The sequence below is a fragment of the Trichosurus vulpecula genome, chromosome 1 (genome assembly GCF_011100635.1).
Source record: "Trichosurus vulpecula isolate mTriVul1 chromosome 1, mTriVul1.pri, whole genome shotgun sequence".
Classification (NCBI taxonomy): Eukaryota; Metazoa; Chordata; class Mammalia; order Diprotodontia; family Phalangeridae; genus Trichosurus; species Trichosurus vulpecula.
Window position 1 is genome coordinate 327,460,782 of NC_050573.1, and position 6,152 is coordinate 327,466,933.

At 37.7% G+C, this 6,152-nt stretch overlaps 1 pseudogene; it reads right to left on the reverse strand.

Annotated features, from left to right (window-relative positions):
• Positions 1-284: 284 nt before the first annotated feature.
• LOC118837885 lies at positions 285-5,141 on the reverse strand (annotated as a pseudogene).
• Positions 5,142-6,152: the final 1,011 nt, after the last annotated feature.

The following is a 6,152-nucleotide window of genomic DNA, read 5'->3' on the forward strand; positions in this document are numbered from 1 at the left end:
TGTTTATCTCAGTTCATCATCTGTAATAACAGCTGTATCTTTGCAAAGAAAACTCCAAATGAGCAAAGAGTCTGATACAACTGAAACAATTCAACCACAAACAACAGACCTCACATTCCTGCCCTGGGAGGCTGGGCAGGAATCCAGTCTGTTAAGGGCTGTGTGCAATTGCTATCATTCTGGATCTTCCGGTCCTTATCAACAAAGCAGTGTGGACCAGACAAGGTGGAATGGGATAGGAGGCTTGGCAGTCATCCAGAAGGAGGCCTAAGCTTCCAAGCAGACTAGTTGCATGAACCCTTGCCCATCATGTTCAACAAGAGGCCCACTTCTTCTAGGTTCCCTATGGCCTCTCCCAGCATCTTCTCAATATTTCTCATTATGGCCACTTTTTGATGAGCCTTGGGAGGATATTCAATCCTATTAGGGGTAGGTGCCCTCTTGTACCAGATGCTCACAGTGATGGTGGTTCCTCCATTCAGTAATGATTCTATGTGATGCCACCTGTGCATAGGGCTGTAAAGAACATCATCAGGGCCAACTACTGTCTCATAGCCAATTATTTATTGGAAGTTGAGGAATCTTCTGTAGTAAAGATTGTGAAAACCCACCTGACCCTGCCTGTCATAAGGTGGTGAATGGAGTATGACATGGAGGAAACAGGATGCATTGCTTAATTTGAACAAAGATGTTTTGATGTTTCTCATAGTAGAGCAGGTGTCATGTTTCCTTCCACACCAATGAGCAGCATGTTGGAGGTCAGCTGCTATTAATTAATCTGGTTCCAGTTAAAACCCAAGAAGTCCTTGACAGTTTTTCTGCCCACTGTGTCATTGAGTCTCTGCTGCAGATACAACCTCTCTTCACTGCCACACCGCTCTGTAGGTTGTTTACAAACTCATGGAATTTCATTTCTTTCCTGTTGGACTTTGGTTTAAAAGTTTGGGAGGTAGCCATCTTTTTCTCATCCCAGTAGAGGAATTTGGAGCTATGCACCGAGAAATCTCCATTGCCAATATTCTCTCATAGATAATCAAGGTCCCATTTCAGGGCAGGATACACTAAGTTTGTGTCAGTCAATGTGACAGTCTCTTCATTCTCAATGAGCTCCTGTACCTGAGGATCACTTTGGCTCAGGCACAGGATGGGCTGGGTCTGGAAGCTGTAGCTGAGGGACTTGGGCTTGTCCCAAGAGGCTGGGAGCCTGGGCCTCTGTGCAAGGACCCCCAGAACCATAGGCCAAGGAGGCCAAGCTGCTGCCATCTCTGCCACCAAGCCTTGCTTCACCTATGCCTTTTGAAAATAGCGTTACTACCTCCCTGGTTACTTTATGTGGTTGGTTTAAGGATCAAATGAATGTGAAGTTGTTTAGCAAAGCTAAAATTATTAAATATAAATATTATTAATTAGAAAATTGAAATAAGGAGAATGTATAACCCTTAAATTTCTTATTATGAGTATGATCTAGAAATTAAACTCATCTCTTAAAGCTACTATTTTAAAACTGGTGTGGCTTCAATTAAAACTTCAAGGTGAAATTTGAACAGTTTGTAAACACACTGATTCCAAATAATGTGTTGAACTTTGATGTCTCAGTCCTTTTCTTGGTAAAACTGAAATGGCAATCTAACCAAACATGATTTAGGTATATATAGTTTTGATAATGCTATCAAGATAATATCATCTATTAGGTTTCCCCCCCGCTTCTCATCTTTCCCTACCAAATAAATGAGGATGGAGAGAATCATTAAAATCTCTTTTTTGGAGTCCTCATGCATGGTGTAGAGGAAAGGCAAGTAGAGTGAGAAGTAAGAAAGGTGGGATCTGAGTCCTGGTTCAGCCACTTACTAACTGTTTTGACTTGGGTAAGTCGTTTAACCTCTCAGAGATTCAGTTTCCTCATTTCTAAAGTGGAAAGAATCATACTTTACAAGGATGTTGTGAATATCAAATGAATTAATACATACAAAGCCCTTGGTAACCTGAAAGCATATTTATTAATGACTCATTTTATTATAGCTAAAGTCAAGAAATTGGTTCCAGTGTTTTCTAGTATTCTCTCCTACAAAATCTAGAAGGAATTTGATTTTCTTATTTCCCATCATTTTGCTTTCAACCAGTCAACTTGATTTAATTCAACAGCTATGCTAATCACTTACTAAGTCCTAGGGACCGTGCAAGACTCTTGGGGCAAAATGACAAAACTAAGCAGCCCCTACCACTCAAGGTGCTTATTTTCTATTCTATTATTTAGTGAAAACCAAGTACAGTAACCTGACTTGAAAGTATGCTCATTTTTATACTTCGTTTTTTGTTCCTTCATTGTTAATATTCTCCACTACTTTAATGTTCTACATTGAAATGGACATTGTCAATGTATTACAAAACTGAGTGTTTAACCTTTTGCTATGCAAAAGTAAGTTTTAACAAAGTAGATGTGAAATGACTGTTAATCAAGGTAATTGTTCAATTCAGGTGGATTCAAAGAGTTCTAGACTTAGTCATTGGAAATATTTGCCATGTATATTCATATTCCTAGCATAATGTAGAAATTAAATGCTTAAAGTCTAGGTGGGGGGGAGAGGGAGAGAGAGAGAGAGAGAGAGAGAGAGAGAGAGAGAGAGAGAGAGAGAGAGAGAGAGAGAGAGAGAGAGAGAGAATTATTGATTTCCCTCCCTTTTTTGCTATATTATTAATTTTCTTCCACAAAGTTTATTATAATAACATTGGCCTTTAGAACACACTACTTAAAGGTCTCAACAAGGGAATTATGAATTTTCAATTAAGTAGCATCAGATACATTTTTCCTAGTTTTATCATGACCTACAACCTCCAAGAATTGTACTTTACAGCTAAAAATTACATCAAGTCAAAGATGTGTTACCTGATGCAATTTGCCATCTGCAGCAAAATAAAGTGAATGAGATTAGTGAAATTAGCACTTCTCTTAGCTGTAAAGTATTGAAGGTTGTAGGGTAAGGTAAGCAGGTGTTCTGAAAGGAAGGCATTTTCTAAAAAATTAGTCATTCCCAAATAAGATCTTAGACCAGTTAGAGAGTATATCCAAAATTGCTTATACATACATAGACATACTATAAATGTTTGTGTGTATATACATATGTGTGATATATGTATATGCATATCAAAAAGCAATTAGTATACCTGCATGTATATATGTATCTGTGTGTGCGTATGTAACTACCATAGAATATTAAAGATATTTTGTTTTCATCAGTATTTTTTCAAAGATACCCCCACATTCTTATAAAGAGAGTGGTAACCATGTTCCCTATTTACTATTTATGTTTTGGATGTCTCAGTTGAGAGGTGAAGGAGGTTCCAAGTAGTCATTTTTCAAGTGGAACTCATTAATGCTAATCTTTAATTGGATAATGGTTCTCCTGTTCAGGAGGAAAAAGTGCTTGTTCTTTCTCTGCAGGAGGGCAGGTGCCCACTGAAGAGAGGATTTCTTCCATACAGCTCCTAACCTCAGCCAGCTGAGGGAGCAAGAGACCTCAATTGTAAATTGAATTGTCTTAGTCCTCCTTACTCAAGATTCTCATGATTACAATGTGCACTTTAAGTTCAAGAATCTGCCCTATTTACAGTAATTGCCAGTTTATTGGATAGTTTATGTTTTACAGAAGGTGCATATGAACAACTTAAAAAATAATGAGTAATAGACTTTTATGATACATCCCATGAAAACTGGAGGTAACCAGTTTTTGTAATAAATATAACGAATTTACTTTAGTGTTCCTCCATTTGAATTAGAGTTATTCCAACATAGAAATACAGCTATAGTTTAAATGTGTGTGTGTGTGTGTGTGTGTGTGTGTAACAGTGATAAACAGTGTTACCAAGGGAATGCCATATGTCCCAAGTGTGACTAGCTTGGAAAAATAGAGGTGCTGAACATTTTGGCATCATTCTGAGAGGACATTCACCAGTTATTCTTTCTGGCAATGAAATTTTCTCACCCTTAAGACATGCAAATGACTTTTTTCATCTGTTCTTTTTATGTTATTTGCATATGGTTTTGTTTTTTTTTTCTCTTGTTAAAGTTAGCACCAACAAAAATTAACCATTTGGTACTCCTACATTTAGTTCATTCTCTCTTTTTTTTAGGAGACATATATAATCAGTAAACTGGTAATTTTGGGTTTAAAACATATTAAGAAGCTGTCAGGTGGGCAATAGCAAAAGGTCAGCTGTGGGGGAGGTTTTAGCAAGTGGCTGCTACTACAGAAACTAATTATCTTAAGCAGTGTATCTTATTTTTAAAGGCCCCCATAAAATGTCCTGTTCATTTTGGTTAGTATAATTGTAGTATAATGTTAGCAGATTTCCTTATAATAATAGAAGGGATAATTTAGTAAGGTTCAAATATGGATTATATTGGGCATCAGAAATATTTAATGGAATAATATAATAATTTTTTTCAGTTTGATGTTCATTCGGTCTCCAATTTTTCGATACACTTTTTTTGAGAATAAATAAATAATCCCATAGTCGAGTGTGTATGTATGTGTGTGCATGCGCATGTATGTGTATTTGTCAAAGTGAAGGACTGCCAGATTACTTTGTTGTGTGTGCCTTTATTTTATAACACAGAAAATCGTCCTTGTTGAGTTGACAGGCTCACTAAGTTCCTTTTACCTAAGCAGAGGTCAAAGTAAGCATCAGTCTCTAGGGTTAAAGGCATGTGCAGGAATCCCCTTTTATCCTTTTGCTTATTAAGTGCTGAATATTTTAAGGTTTGTCTAACAAATCAGCTACACCAGTTTCTTAATTGCTCAGTTGTACTCTGTGTCTAGTACTTAAGCACCTTAAGAAACAGCATGCGAAAGCACATTTGTTTAAGTCCTCACATGGTTAACATCGTGGGTAACCTCCTCAGAAATTATAGCCTTGGCTGCAGCTCATCCATTAGTCTGGAGGAGACAAGATTCCCAAGTGGCCCTGGTGCCTTTTCCAATTCCCTTGCGACCCACCAATCCTCTCAGTGCTTTCCCTGCATGCAGGGAGTGTTCAGTGCTAATCAGGTCAATGATCATCCCACAGCTCAAGGGACATGACAGGAGCCTATCACAGCACTTACTGGGTCTTCCAGACCCGAGCACGTTTGCGGAGAATCTCATGTTAAGAAACATTGCTTTGGTCCTCACTTACTCACTGGGAACCTCTGAGGATTTCAGCTTATCTCTTTCTCTCTCCTTTAGACAGCAAGGAGTTCAACATAAACAGGAAAAAAGCAGCACAGCATGCAGCTACCTGGAGGGTGTTGATTGAAAACTTAGATACCCCCACCCCAATCAAGGTTGATTTGACTGATGTCTCAGCTCTATCAAAGGCAAGATTTCAATTAAGGTAAGTGCTTCCTTATCGGGGTGACTGCATCGGCATCAGGCTGAATTTCTGCACTGAAAGTTCTGACTGACTAAGCTGACATTCATTCTGCACTGCAGCAAGTGAATGTGTTTATGGCAGTAAAAGGCTGAGTTTACAGGCAAGTGTCCCACAATGAGAACTATGGCTTTTAGACAGTGATTCTTTTTTTTTTTTTTAACACGCCTCCCTGGGAACTCTCACATATTTTGAAATTATATCACCTTTGGGTTCTCAGGGAAATAAAGGGAAATATCAAAAAGGTTTGGGAGACACTTTCTTCTCTCTTACCTTTTTTTAATAATCTGTTTAGGGGATTGTGGAATGCAAAGGTAACTTGATTTTGATTGAAGTGTTTTGTTCATACCATATCACAAAATCTCCAGCTTTACAAGCTCCAAAGTTAAGTGAGCTGGAAAGAAATTTTGAAAATGTTGAGTTCAAGGATCTGTGAAATTTTACAAGTTAGCCAGCATCACTGAAAGAATGAGTTTGACTTCTGTGAGGGTTTTAAGACTGACATAATTTTGAAGAGTTTCAAGTACAGATTTAAGAATAATAACAAAAAAAACAAGCAAAAACTATTTTTGATTTGAATGATCCAAAAAGCACTCCTTTAACTGTCAGAAGGAAAGTAATCTTGTATTAATGTTTGTTTAGCTTAAAAGCTAGAGACTTACCTTTAATGAAGGTGAGAGAGCTAAGGGAAGTTATGGAAAAGAAATGAACTGATTGCTGAAATGCTTATATATGGAGAAAAAGAA